The following is a 15,327-nucleotide window of genomic DNA, read 5'->3' as shown; positions in this document are numbered from 1 at the left end:
AGTGTTAAAAAGCGAAGATACTACTTTGAGGACTAAGGTGTGCCTGACCCGGGCCATGGTGTTTTCGGTTGCCTCCTGTACATTTGAAAGCTGGACAATGAATAAAGAAGAACAAAGAAGAATTGATGCATTTGACTTACTGTGTTGGTGAAGAATATTGAATATACCATGGGCTGCCAGAAGAATGAACAAATTTGTCTTGGAAGAAGTACAGCCAGAATGTTCCTTAGAAGCAAGGATGGGGAGACTTTGTCTCACATACTTTGGACATGTTATCAGTAGGGACCAGTCCCTGGAGAAGGACATCGTGCTTGGTAAAATAGCTGATCAGCAAAAATGATGAAGACCGTTAAGAGATAAAGTGACACAGTGGCTGCTGCAACGGGCTCAAACAAAGCAATGATTGTGAAGATGGCACAGGACCAGGCAATCTTTTGTCCTGTTGTACGTAGGGTTGTTATAAGTTGGAACCAACTCAAGGGCACCTAAAAACAACAACAGATACACCTATACGTGCAGGTACATTTACTCATGTATGTCTCCTATACACGCACATGCATACTTTTCTTCCTATGTAACTACACGTTTTTTGGTTGTTGTTACTATTGTTGCAAAATTGTGTATCTCATAGCATTTACTGAAATTGTTCCTTTTTCTTGTGTACTCCTTAGTGTCTTTGCTTACCTTCGTCAAATTGTGCTGACTTCACCCGTATTTGGTATTGCCTTTCCCATCACCGAAAATAAGCGTCTACTTATCTAGAAAGTGACTCACCTCCTCCTTCCCATATCTGGTAACCGTCAAAGCACATTGCTTTTTGTGTGTATATTCTTGACTTTTCGTAATAGTGGGACTATATAATATTTGTCATTTTGTGATTGACATTTCACTGAGCATAGTATCTTCCAGTTTCATCCATGTTATAAGAGGTTTCCTGGACTCCTCATTATTCTTTATAGTTCCGTAGTATTCTGTTGTATGTATGTGCCACAATTTGTTTGTCTGTTCATCCATTGATGGGCACTTATTTTTGCTGTTGTGAATAATGCCCAGTGAACGTAGGTGTGTGTATATCTATTCGTGTCACTGCTCTTATATCTCTGGGATATATACCTTAGAGTGGGATTGCTGGATCATAAGGTATTTCTACTTCTGGCTTTTTGAGGAAGCGCCATTCCGGTTTCCATAGTGGTTGTACCATTTTTCAGTACCACCAGCAGTGTATAAAAGTTCTAGTCTCCCCATAACCTTGCCAGCTTTTGTTATATTCTGTTTTTCTGATCATTACTGTTTTTGCAGAGGTGAGATGGTATCTCGTTGTAGTTTTGATTTGCATCTGTCTAATGGCTAATGCTTGTGAGCATCTCTTCATTGTTAGCTGCCTGAGTGGTGAAGGGTCTGCTTATGTCCTTTGCCCACTTTTTGATTGGATTGTTTGTCTTTTTGTTGTTGAGTTGAAGTTTTCTTTATATTTTAGAGATTAGACCCTTATTAGATACGTCGTTGCCAAAGATTTTTTTCCCAGTCTGTAGGTTCTCTTTTTACTCTCTTGGTAAGATCTTTTGATGAGCATATTTAATTTTTAGTAGGTCCCAGTTATCTAATGCATCTTCTGTCATTTGTGTGTTTTTAGTTGTGTTTTATAGGCTATTCATGCTGAAAATTAGGTCCCCTAGTTCTGTCCCTATGTTATCTTTCAGGGACTTTATAGTTTTCATTTTAACGTTTAGGTTGTTGATCCATTTTGATTTAGTTTTTGTGTGTGGTGTGAGGTATAGATCTTGTTTCATTTTTCCACTAATGAATATCCAGTTTTCCAGCACCATTTTTTTAAAGAGACAGTTTCTTCCCCCATTGAATGGGGACTTTGGCCCTTTGTCAAAGATCAGCTACCCATAAATGGATGGATTTACATCTGGATTCTCAAATGTATTCCATTTTCTGTGTGTCTTGTTATTGACACAGTACCAGGCTGTTTTGATTATTATGGCTGTATAGTAAGTTCTGAGATCAGGAAGTGTGAGGCCTCCTACTTTGTTCTTCTTCAATATTGCTTTAGATATTCAGGGCCTCTTTCCTTGCCATGGGAAAGTTAGAGATCAGTTTTTCCATTTCATTAAAAAATGTTGTTGGGATTTGGATCAGGATTGTATTATATCTATAGATTGTTTTTGATAGTATTGACTTTTTTTTACAATGTTAAGTCTTCCAATCCGTGAGCATGGAATGTTTTTCCATTTATGTAGATGTCTTCTAGTTTCTTGCAGTAGTGTTTTATAATTTTACTTGTATAAGTCTTAAACATCCCTGGTTAGGTTTATTCCCAGGTATCTTATCCTTTTGGAGGCTATTGTAAATGGTATTGTTTTCTTGATTTTTTTTTTCCAGAGTCCTCCTTTTTAGTGTAGAGGAATCTAACTGATTTTTTTGTGTTGATCTTGTACCCTGCTGCTTTGCCGAATCCTTCTATTGGTTCCATTAACTTTCTTGTGATGTCTCTGAGATTTTTTATGCATAGGTCATGTCATCAGTGACTGAGTGTTCATTTTTATAATTTCTTGTTCATTAGTTGTATTTTGATAAACTCTAATTTCCTTAGCTACATTAAGCATATACGTTTGACATTTTATATAAGTGATTTAATTATCTACAGGAATTTAGAATTCAGAGAAGACAAGCCAGTCTGGTTCTAGGTTCTTTATTGATTTTGGATAAAGCAAGAAAACAAACAAGGGTCAGGTAAGGGCTGAAGTACTGGGACTAAGACCACTCCTACCCAGACCTTTACCCACTTTCATCATAAAGGGCAAGAGGTGTTTGTGAGCTTGAGTAACACTAGGCTTCCTCAGATACTCTCAGCCCCATTAGTAAGGGCTAAGGAGTACCCTGCTCACTTGGAGTTAGTCTGACCCTCCCCAGTAAAAGTCAAAGCATTTCTTCACACTGAGTTAAAGATCCATGTATTCTGGCCTTCTGTTCTACATTGACAGGGTCAAGAGGACATCCAAGACGCCCATCCTTCCTTCTTCCTGCTCATGACTGCACCAGCGCCGTACCTGGAGTGGGCCAGAATTCATGTCATTTATCCCTGTTTGTCAGTCCCCCAGGCAACTTGCTCTCATTTCTTTTTTTTTTTTTAATTAATTTTTATTAAGCTTCAAGTGAACATTTACCATTCCAATCAGTCTGTCACATGTAGGTTTACATACATCTTACTCCCTTCTCCCACTTGCTCTCCCCCTATTGAGTCAGCCCTTTCAGTCTCTCGTTTTGTGCCATTTTTGCCATCTTCCCTCTCTCTCTATCTTCCCATCCCCGCTCCAGTCAAGAGTTGCCAACACACTCTCCAGTGTCCACCTAATTTAATTGGCTCACTCTTCATCAGCATCTCTCTCCCCCCCGCTGACCAGTCCTTTTCATGCCTGATGAGTTGTCTTCGGGGGGCCTCCTGCTCCCTCAGGAGTTGTCTGTTGTGCTCCCTGGCAGGGCAGACATTGATTGTGGCTGGGTACCAACTAGTTCTTCTGGTCTCAGGATAATGTAGGTCTCTGGTTCATGTGGCCCTTTCTGTCTCTTGAGTTCTTAGTTGTCGTGTGGGCTTGGTGTTCTTCCTTTGCCTTTGCTCCAGGTAGGTTGAGACCAATTGACGTATCTTAGATGGCCGCTTGTTGGCATTTAGGACCCCAGGTGCCACAATTCAAAGTGGGATGCAGAATGTTTTCATAATAGAATTATTTTGCCCGTTGACTTAGAAGTCTCCTCAAACCATGTTCCCCAGACCCCAGCCCCTGCTCCGCTGACCTTTGAAGCTTTCATTTTATCCCGGAAACCTCTTTGCTTTTAGTGCAGTCCAGTTAGGCTGACCTTCCTTGTATTGTGTGTTGTCTTTCCCTTCACCCAAAGCAGTTCTTATCTACTGATTGATCAATAAAAAACCCTCTCCCTCCCTCCCTCCCTTCCTCCCCTCTTTGTAACCACAAAAGTATGTGTTCTTCTCTGTTTTTTCTATTTCTCAAGATCTTATAATAGTGGTCTTATACAATATTTGTCCTTTTGCCTCTGACTCATTTCGCTCAGCATAATGCCTTCCAGATTCCTCCATGTTATGAAACGTTTCAGAGATTCGTCACTGTTCTTTATCGATGCGTAGTATTCCATTGTGTGAATATACCACAATTTATTTACCCACTCATCCGTTGACGGACATCTTGGTTGCTTCCAGCTTTTTGCTATTGTAAACAGAGCTGCAATAAACATGGGTGTGCATATGTCTGTTTGTGTGAAGGCTCTTGTATCTCTAGGGTATATTCCGAGGAGTGGGATTTATGGGTTGTATGGTAGTTCTATTTCTAACTGTTTAAGATAACGCCAGATGGATTTCCAAAGTGGTTGTACCATTTTACAATCCCACCAGCAGTGTATGAGAGTTCCAATCTCTCCGCAGCCTCTCCAACATTTATTATTTTGTGTTTTTTGGATTAATGCCAGTCTAGTTGGTGTGAGATGGAATCTCATCGTAGTTTTAATTTGCATTTCTCTAATGGCTAATGATCGGGAGCATTTTCTCATGTATCTGTTGGCTGCCTGAATATCTTCCTTAGTGAAATGTGTGTTCATATCCTTTGCCCACTTCTTGATTGGGTTGTTTGTCTTTTTGTGGTTGAGTTTTGACAGAATCATGTAGATTTTAGAGATCAGGCGCTGGTCTGAGATGTCATAGCTGAATATTCTTTCCCAGTCTGTAGGTGGTCTTTTTACTCTTTTGGTGAAGTCTTTAGATGAGCATAGGTGTTTGATTTTTAGGAGCTCCCAGTTATCTGGTTTCTCTTCATCATTTTTGGTAATGTTTTGTATTCTGTTTATGCCTTGTGTTAGGGCTCCTAGGGTTGTCCCTATTTTTTCTTCCATGATCTTTATCGTTTTAGTCTTTGTGTTTAGGTCTTTGATCCACTTGGAGTTAGTTTTTGTGCATGGTGTGAGGTATGGGTCCTGTTTCATTCTTTTGCAAATGGATATCCAGTTATGCCAGCACCATTTGTTAAAAAGACTATCATTTCCCCAGTTGACTGACACTGGTCCTTTGTCAAATATCAGCTGCTCATACATGGATGGGTTTATATCTGGGTTCTCAGTTCTGTTCCATTGGTCTATGTGCCTGTTGTTGTACCAGTACCAGGCTGTTTTGACTACTGTGGCTGTATAATAGGTTCTGAAATCAGGTAGAGTGAGGCCTCCCACTTTCTTCTTCTTTTTCAGTAATGCTTTGCTTATCCGGGGATTCTTTCCCTTCCATATGAATTTAGTGATTTGTTTCTCTATCCCCTTAAAATATGACATTGGTATTTGGATTGGAAGTGCGTTATATGTATAGATGGCTTTTGGTAGAATAGACATTTTTACTATGTTAAGTCTTCCTATCCATGAGCAGGGTATGTTCTTCCACTTAAGTATGTCCTTTTGAATTTCTTGTAGCAGAGTTTTATAGTTTTCTTTGTATAGGTCTTTTACATCCTTGGTAAGATTTATTCCTAAGTATTTTATCTTCTTGGGGGCTACTGTGAATGGTATTGATTTGGTGATTTCCTCTTTGGTGTTCTTTTTGTTGATGTAGAGGAATCCAAGTGATTTTTGTATGTTTATGTTATAACCTGAGACTCTTCCAAACTCTTCTATTAGTTTCAGTAGTTCTCTGGAGGATTCCTTAGGGTTTTCCATGTATACGATCATGTCATCTGCAAATAGTGATAGCTTTACTTCCTCCTTGCCAATCTGGATACCCTTTATTTCTTTGTCTAGCCTAATTGCCCTGGCTAGGACTTCAAGTACGATGTTGAATAAAAGTGGTGATAAAGGGCATCCTTGTCTGGTTCCCGTTCTCAAGGGAAATGCTTTCAGGTTCTCTCCATTTAGAGTGATATTGGCTGTTGGCTTTGCATAGATGCCCTTTATTATGTTGAGGAATTTTCCTTCAATTCCTATTTTGGTGAGAGTTTTTATCATAAATGGGTGTTGAACTTTGTCAAATGCCTTTTCTGCATCTATTGATAAGATCATGTGGTTTTTATCTTTTGTTTTATTTATGTGATGGATTACATTAATGGTTTTTCTGATATTAAACCAGCCTTGCATACCTGGTATAAATCCCACTTGATCAGGGTGAATTATTTTTTTGATGTGTTGTTGGATTCTGTTGGCTAGAATTTTGTTGAGGATTTTTGCATCTATGTTCATGAGGGATATAGGTCTAAAATTTTCTTTTTTTGTAATGTCTTTACCTGGTTTTGGTATCAGGGAGATGGTAGCTTCATAGAATGAGTTGGGTAGTATTCTGTCTTGTTCTATGCTTTGAAATACCTTCAGTAGTAGTGGTGTTAAGTCTTCTCTGAAGGTTTGGTAGAACTCTGCAGGGAAGCCGTCTGGGCCAGGACTTTTTTTTGTTGGAAGTTTTTTGATTACCGTTTCAATCTCTTTTTTTGTTATGGGTCTATTTAGTTGTTCTACTTCTGAATGTGTTAGTTTAGGTAGGTAGTATTTTTCCAAGAATTTATCCATTTCTTCTAGGTTTTCAAATTTGTTAGAGTACAATTTTACGTAGTAATCTGAAATGATTCTTTTAATTTCATTTGGCTCTGTCTGTTGTGATGTGGTCCATCTCGTTTCTTATCCAGGTTATTTGTTTCCTGTTTTTCTTTAGTCAGTCTAGCCAATGGTTTATCAATTTTGTTAATTTTTTCAAAAAACCAGCTTTTGGCTTTGTTAATTTTTTCAATTGTTTTTCTGTTCTCTAATTCATTTAGTTCAGCTCTAATTTTTATTATTTGTTTTCTACTGGTGCCTGATGGATTCTTTTGTTGCTCACTTTCTATTTGTTCAAGTTGTCGGGACAGTTCTCTGATTTTGTCTCTTTCTTCTTTTTGTATGTGTGCATTTATCGATATAAATTGGCCTCTGAGAACTGCTTTTGCTGTGTCCCAGAGGTTTTGATAGGAAGTATTTTCATTCTCGTTGCTTTCTAAGAATTTCCTTATTCCCTCCTTGATGTCTTCTATAACCCAGTCTTTTTTCAGGAGGGTATTGTTCATTTTCCAAGTATTTGATTTCTTTTCCCTAGTTTTTCTGTTACTGATTTCTAGCTTCATTGCCTTGTGGTCTGAGAAGATGCTTTGTAATATTTCGATGTTTTGGATTCTGGAAGGGTTTGTTTTGTGACCTAATATGTGGTCTATTCTAGAGAATGTTCCATGTGCACTAGAAAAAAAAGTATATTTTGCAGCAGTTGGGTGGAGAGTTCTGTATAAGTCAATGAGGTCAAGTGGGTTGATTGTTGTAAGTAGGTCTTCCGTGTCTCTATTGAGCTTCTTACTGGATGTCCTGTCCTTCTCCGAAAGTGGTGTGTTGAAGTCCCCTACTATAAATGTGGAGGTGTCTATCTCGCTTTTCAATTCTGTTAAAATTTGATTTATGTATCTTGAAGCCCTGTCATTGGGTGCGTAAATATTTAATATGGTTATATCTTCCTGATCAATTGTCCCTTTTATCATTATATAGTGTCCTTCTTTATCCTTTGTGGCGGCTTTAAGTCTAAAGTCTATTTTGTCAGAAATTAATATTGCTGCTCCTCTTCTTTTTTGCTTATTATTTGCTTGATATATTTTTTTCCATCCTTTGAGTTTTAGTTTGTTTGTGTCTCTAAGTCTAAGGTGTGTCTCTTGTAGGCAGCATATAGATGGATCGTGTTTCTTTATCCAGTCTGTGACTCTCTGTCTCTTTATTGGTGCATTTAGTCCATTTACATTCAGCGTAATTATAGATAAATAAGTTTTTAGTGCTGTCATTTTGATGCCTTTTCATGTGTGTTGTTGGCCTTTTCATTTTTCCACATACTTTTTTGTGCTGAGACGTTTTTCTTAGTAGATTGTGAGATCCTCATTTTCATAATGTTTAACTTTATGTTTGTTGAGTCATTACGTTTTTCTTGAGTTATGGAATTGATATTCCTTTTTGTGGTTACCTTATTATTTACCCCTATTTTTCTAAGTAAAAACCTATCTTGTATCATTCTATATCGCCTTGTATCACTCTCCATCTGGCAGTTCAATGCCTCCTATATTTAGTCCCTCTTTTTGATTATTGTGATCGTTTATCTATTGATTTCCATGATTTCCTGTTATGTGTGTTATTTTGTTTATTTATTTATTTTTTAGAATTACTCTTACTTTGTTTGTTTTCGTGCTTTCCCTATTTGAGTTGCGTTGATATCAGGACGTTCTGTTTTGTGACCTTGTATTGTGCTGGTACCTGATATTATTGGTCATCAGGCCAAACAATCTCCTTAAGCATTTCTTGCAGTCTTGGTTTAGTTTTTGCAAATTCTCTAAACTTGTGTTTATCTGTAAATATCTTAATTTCTCCTTCATATTTCAGAGAGAGTTTTGCTGGATATATGATCCTTGGCTGGCAGTTTTTCTCCTTCAGTGCTCTGTATACGTCGTCCCATTCCCTTCTTCCTTGCATGGTTTCTGCTGAGTAGTCTGAACTTATTGTTTCTCCCTTGAAGGAAACCTTTCTTTTCTCTCTGGCTGCTTTTAAAATTTTCTGTTTGTCTTTGGTTTTGGTGAGTTTGATGATAATATGTCTTGGTGTTTTTCTTTTTGGATCAATCTTAAATGGGGTTCGATGAGCATCTTGGATAGATATCCTTTCGTCTTTCATGATGTCAGGGAAGTTTTGTGTCAGGAGTTCTTCAACTATTTTCTCTGTGTTTTCTGTCTCCCCTCCCTGTTCTGGGACTCCAGTCACTCACAAGTTATCCTTCTTGATAGAGTCCCACATGATTCTTAGGGTTTCTTCATTTTTTTAATTCTTTTATCTGATTTTTTTTCAGCTATGTTGGAGTTGATTCCCTGGTCTTCCAGAAGTCCCAGTCTACATTCTAATTGCTCGAGTCTGCTCCTCTGACTTTCTATTGCGTTGTCTGATTCTGTAATTTTATTGTTAATCTTTTGGATTTCTACATGCTGTCTCTGTATGGATTCTTGCAACTTATTAATTTTTTCACTATGTTCTTGAATAACCTTTTTGAGTTCTTCAACAGTTTTATCAGTGTGTTCCTTGGCTTTTTCTGCAGTTATCCTAATTTCATTTGTGATATCTTTAAGCATTCTGTAAATTAGTTTTTTATATTCTGTATCTGATAATTCCAGGATAGTATCTTCATTTGGGAAAGATTTTGATTCTTTTGTTTGGGGGGTTGGAGAAGCTGTCATGGTCTGTTTCTTTATGTGGTTTGATATGGACTGCTGTCTCCGAGCCATCACTGGGAAACTAGATTTTCCAGGTAATCAGCTAAAAAAAAAATGCAGTCAGATCCCTATCTGAATTCTCCTTCTGGCTCAGGGTATTTGGATGTTAATGGAGCCACCTGGGGAGGGTGGGGGAAGGGATCAGAGAGCTAGGCGTGTAGCACCACAGAATATAGAGCTGATCCCCGTGTTCACGCTCCGCCCCCGTCCGCCAGAATCCCGGCAGGACAGCTCCCCGGCTGGGATGCTACTCTCCCCGCTCCAAGATCAGTCACTTCCTCCCGGGGATTTCTCCCTCCGGTGCGCTGCACCGCTCTCGCGAACTGAGTGGGCGTGGCCCTCACGAACAGCTGAACCCGCCGCCGGGGTCTATTCAGGGGAATGCGCTTACACCCCGCCCGCTCTCGCCAAGATCCCAGCGGGAGGGCTCCCCCGCTGGGACGCTGCTCTCCCCGCTCCAAGACCAGTCACTTCCTCCCGGGGATTTCTCCCTCCGGCGCGCCGCACCGCTCGCGCGAACTGGGTGGGCGTGGCCCTCACGAACGTCTGGGCGCCCCCCCTGCCCCGGTCACTTTAGGGAAATATAGGTGACCCCCACGCTCGCGCCTTGCCCGCCTCCTGCCAAACTCCCGGCGGGACGGCTCCCCGGCTGGGCCGCTGCTCTCCCCGCTCCAAGATCAGTCACTGCCTCCCGGGTGCTTCTCCCGCCGGCTGTGCCGCTACGCCGCCCACGCCAACCAGCTAGACTCCCTCTCGGGATGGGTTCGGGGGGGGTTAGGGCTGGGCCCCTTGTCTGTGCCGTCTGCCCCCCTGGGCTCTGCCCCAGCCCGGGCTCTGAAGGTCACCTGCCTGGTACGCTGGCTCTTAGTTCTGAAAACGATCGCTGTCTGCCCGTATTTGTTCGTTCTCCGTCTCTAAGTCTGTGTTTGTTGTTCAGAGTTCATAGATTGTTATATATGTGATCGATTCACTTGTTTTTCCGAGTCTTAGTTGCAAGAGGGATCTGCGGTAGCGTCCACCTAGTCCGCCATCTTGGGCCCGCCTCTTGCTCTCATTTCTTGATGACTTTAACACCAGGCTCCTGTCACTGTTGCCAGCATTACTCCCGCGTTAGTCTTGGCAGTTTCGGTACACACGTAGGTGATCCTTCTGATATCTCGTCCTTTTAACTCTTTTGCCTCCTCTGCTCCAGTTTTCTGTCCTCCACCCTATGTTCCCATTCACTTCCACAGTCATAGCCTGGACATTTTATTCCCAGTAACTGCTGACCCTCCTTAACCTGTTTCATGCACCATGTTCTCTGACGTCTACCTTCTTTCTTTCAACCCTCTCCCTTTCATATTACAACTCTAACAATCTCTCAGTGCCCCCAACTTCCAGTCCATGAACCCTGACACTTGTGGTCTTCTGTTCCTGCTTCTCCAGTTCATATATCAAGGTTTTCCCTACAATGAGTCCTTTGAGTACACCCTCAGTTCACTTATCTGTCCCTGGCATTATTCTACACACTTGGCAGAGCCCCAACACTTATTAAATCTTAATCTCTGCCTACATCTCATCTGCGTTTGTGCTGCGTAATGTGGCTGGTTAACTGGTCTCACAGGATCCAAACCTCAGGTGGACCCTTAGTGATGCCTGGTCCTTTCTCTGGTCCTTTCACTCTCCTGTTCTCTCCATTATTTCACACTTTCTTCCATCTCCTCAGGCCTTCATACTTTCTCTCTATCCTCACTCTTACACACTGTCTTTGCTCCATCTTTCACCGAGAAAACTGAAGCCATCAGAGGGGAACTTCCACAGACTCGCTCCAGCCATCTGCCCACCTGCTTGCATCTGTCCCCATATCCTCTGCTTTCTATTGTGTGGCTAAACGTGTGTTCTCTGTGCTTGTATCTTATGCTTCTCCCTCCACTCAGGCCCTGGAGCCCATCTTCTTTGAATATTCAAGGATATCACTCCAGTGATTCTCCTATCTGTCCTCTGTATTATCAGTTTCCCCCTCCCTTTACCAGATAATTCTTACTGGTGTACAAACATGTTATTTCTCCCTTCTTAGAAAACACTGCCCCTTCACCTCAGTTCCACCACCAGCTTTGGCTCCATTTCTCTGCTTGCCTGTATACCAAAAACTACTAAAAGGAGCTCTCTGGACTCACTGTCTTAAAACCCTCTCCTCCCATTCTTTCTATTTTAAAAATTCTTTCATTGTGGTAAAATATGCATAACATAGAATTTACCATTGTAACCATAAAATTAAAAAATTTTTTTTCCATTGTTGAAAATATACACAGCAGAAACACACCAATGCAACAATTTCTACATGTACAATTCAGTGACATTGATTACGTTCATCAAGTTGTGTAACCATTCTCACCCTCCTCTTCTGAATTGTTTCTCCTCCATTAACATAAGCTCACTGCTCCCCGAGTTTTCTATCTAACATTTCTAGTTGCTGTTGTCAGTTTGACCCCATATAGTTAGTTCTTTGGAAAGCACAATGCTCAAGGCAGACATTCTTTACTAATTAAGCTAAACTATTTTTTTTTTTTTTATTGTTTGATTTAAAGAAGGCTTCAGGGGATATTTTTGGTTTGAGATTTAAATATTATTTCAGGGTAGTAGTTTCAGGGGTTCGTCCAGCCTTAATGCCTTCATTAACTCTGGAGTCCCTGAGAATTTGACATTCTGTTCTGCATTTCCCCCTTTTGATCAGGGTTCTTCTGTAGAATCTTTTATCAAAATGCCATTTTAACCATTTTTAAGTGGGCAGGTCAGTGACATTAAGTGCATTCACTGTGTTCATTACACCAGATATAAAAGTCAACTAAAAATAGATCGAAAATCTGAATCTAAGAGCTGAAACTATAAAACTCTTAGAATAAAACATAAGGGAAAAGGTTCATGACCTTTGATGTGGCAGTGGATTCTTAGACATGACAACAAAAGCAAAGGCAATAAAAGAAAAAAAATAGACAAATTTGAGCATTTTCTCTTAAATTCACCCAGTTGGGCTTTTGCCTCCCACTACTCACAACAATCAAGATTACCAATGACTACCATCTTACTGGAAATCCTGGTGGCATAGTGGTTAAATGCTATGGCTGTTAACCAAGAGGCCAGCAGTTTGAATCCGCCAGGTGCCCCTTGGAAACTCTATGGGGCAGTTCTACTCTGCTCTATAGGGTCGCTATGAGTCAGAATTGACTCGATGGCAGCGGGTTTGGTTTCGTTTTTTGGTACCATCTTACTGAATGCAATAGTTGATTCTCAGTCCTCATCCTCCTTGACCTCTATCTTAGTTATCAAGTGCTGCTATAACAGAAATACCACAAATGAATGGCTTTAACAAACAGAAATTTATTCTCTCACTGTCTAGTAGGCTGGAAGTCTGAATTCAGGGTGCCAGCTCCAGGGGAAGGCTTTCTCTGTCTGTGGGCTCTGGAGGAAGGTCCTTGTCTAGGAGCTTCTCAGAGCAGGAACCCCAGGTCCAAAGGATGTGCTTTGCTCCTGGCACTGCTTTCTTGGTGATATGAAGCCCCCATTTCTGTCTGCTTGCTTTTCTTTTATATCTCAAGAGATTGATTCAAGGTACAACCTAATCTTGTAGATTGAGTCCTGCCTCATTAACATAACTGCCTTTAATCCTGTCTCATTAACATCATAGAGATAGGATTTATAACACATGGGAAAATCCCGTCAGATGACGAAGTGGTAGACAGTCACACGATAGTGGGAGTCACGGCATGGCCAAGTTGACACACATTTTTGGGAAATGCAGTTCAATCCATAAAAATCTGTCCAGCAGTGTTTGGTTCAGCCTTTCAATCCCTCTTCCATACACTTTCTTCACTTGGCCTCAAGGATGCACCGTCTTGGTTTTCCATGTAACTCCCTGGTAGCTCTTTCCCGGTCTGTCTTGGTATTTCCTCTTCTTTAGCTTGGCCTCTAAAGAGACCTGCAGTGCCCAGCGCTCAATCTTTAATCCTCTTTGCTTTTTAGTCTATATTTCCTCCTTATTGACCTCATTGTGTTTCATGGCAGCTTTATACCACTTGTGCCAATGATCTCCAGACCTCTATCTGTAGGCCACACCTCTTTCCTGAACTCTTTAAATCACCTACTTAGCATCAACCCTTGAATGTGTAATAAACATTTCCAAATTAGCTTTCTGAAAACCGAGCTTATCCTTAAAACCTGTTCCACCTGCAGCTTTCTTCTCTTCGATAATTAGGTGCCAAGCCTTTGGAATCATACTTGACGCTTCTCCTTGCACATCACAGATCCAATCTGTTGGGAAATGCTGCTTGCTTTATCTTCAAAGCAGACCCAGAATGTGACTGCTTTTCATCATTTCTACTGCGATTGATGCCCACCTAGTCTCTCTACTTCTGCCCTCGTCCCCCTACAGTCTCTTTTCCACACAGCTAGTAGAGTTATGCTTTTAAAGCAAAAGTCAGATTATGTCACTCCTCTGCTGAAAGCCCACCCAGGGCCTTCCATCTCATTCAGAATCACACCCAAAGCACCTACAGCTTCTCATCTCATTCAAAGCAAAAGACAAAGCCTCTCCAATGGCCTACAAGGTCCTGCAAGATCAGGCTGCATAGTACAGGCAGTCCCCATTACGAACGAGTTCCATCCCTAAATCTGTCTTTAAGTTGAATTTGTACATTAGTGGGAATAGTTAGGTATGGTTTGTATGTAGCGTCAGTTAGTCAAATGTTTGTCTTAGCGTATAGTATGTAGTGTACCTTTCTACGCATAAAAAACATTAAAGAAACACTTCTAGATACGCTAAAACACCTTTAACATAATAATGCAGTAATAATAATTATGATTTGATGCACGTGGCAAAGTAGCACCCGTTTGTTATTATAAACCATTGTGTGTACCTCAGATTTTTAATCTTTACTGGGTTTGGTTTGTAACTATGGGTTGTACGTAAGCTGGACGTTCGTAACCTGGGAACCGCCTGTACCTCTCTGACTTCGTCTCCGATGCTTTCATCCTTGTTCACTCCACTTTAGCCCCAGTGCTGCCCTTGCTGTTCCTTCAGCATTCCAGGCTCATTTCAGCCTCGGTGTCTTTTCACTGGCTGTTTTCTTGGTGCGATGGTTAAGGTTGTGTGTCAGCTTGGCTGGGCGTGATTCTCGGGAGTTAGGCAGTTATGATGTAGTTTGGCAGCTATGTAATGATGTAATCACTTCCATGATGAGAGCTGATATAATGTAATCACCTCCATGATGAGAACCATGTGAGCAGCCTGTCAATCAAAAGGGAGTTTTCTTGGGTGTGTGACCTGCATCTAATATAGGTGGACTTTCTGGGCAAAACTTTTGCTCGTTCTGAATCCTGCGTCTGGCTCCTGTTCATCTGACCTCTGGTTCTTGGGACTTGAGCCAGCAGCTTACCTGCTGATATTGGAATTTGTTGGCCTCTGCAGCCTGTGAAATAGAGGCCTGCTGTCTGACCTGCTGATCTTAGGTTTGCCAGCCTCTGCAGCTAAGTGAGTCAGGAGAAGCTTTTAGCCTGACTCACACACTTGGGACTTTCCAGCCTCTACAACCGTGTGAGCCATTTCCTGGATATAAATCTCTCTTTATATGTATTTATATGCTTCACTGGTTTTACTTGTTTAGAGAATCTAGCCTAAGACACTTGGCTTAGAGAGTTTATACCTCAGATATGCACGTGGTTAACTCTATCACTTCTTTCAGTTTTTGCTTCAAATATCACCATTTCAATAGATCTATTCACTGTGTTTAAAATTGACAGTCCCAGTTACTCATTTTTTTTTTTTTTTCCGTTGTAGCATTTATCACCTTCTAACATACTGTATAACTTACTGGGATGTAAACTCTATGAGGGCAGGAATTTTTGGAATCTGTTTCGTTCACTAAGTTGTTTCAAGCACCCAGAACAGCATATGGTATATACTAGGTATTCATTAAATAATTGTAGAATGAGTAAAATAATACATCTAACAGAATCAGGGCCATAATTTCAGGTGCCTACAGGGGCCAGG

General features: G+C 40.8%; 1 protein-coding gene across 10 annotated transcripts in view; it reads left to right on the top strand.

Moving 5' to 3' along the window:
• The window catches only part of MYRIP (myosin VIIA and Rab interacting protein), a 372,549-nt gene that overhangs the window by 14,681 nt on the left and 342,541 nt on the right, over positions 1-15,327 (top strand). The window lies entirely within an intron of this gene.

This window comes from Elephas maximus, chromosome 27 (genome assembly GCF_024166365.1).
Source record: "Elephas maximus indicus isolate mEleMax1 chromosome 27, mEleMax1 primary haplotype, whole genome shotgun sequence".
Taxonomy (NCBI): domain Eukaryota; kingdom Metazoa; phylum Chordata; class Mammalia; order Proboscidea; family Elephantidae; genus Elephas; species Elephas maximus.
Note: the sequence above shows the minus strand (reverse complement) of the source record. Positions and strands in the feature narration are given on the sequence as shown.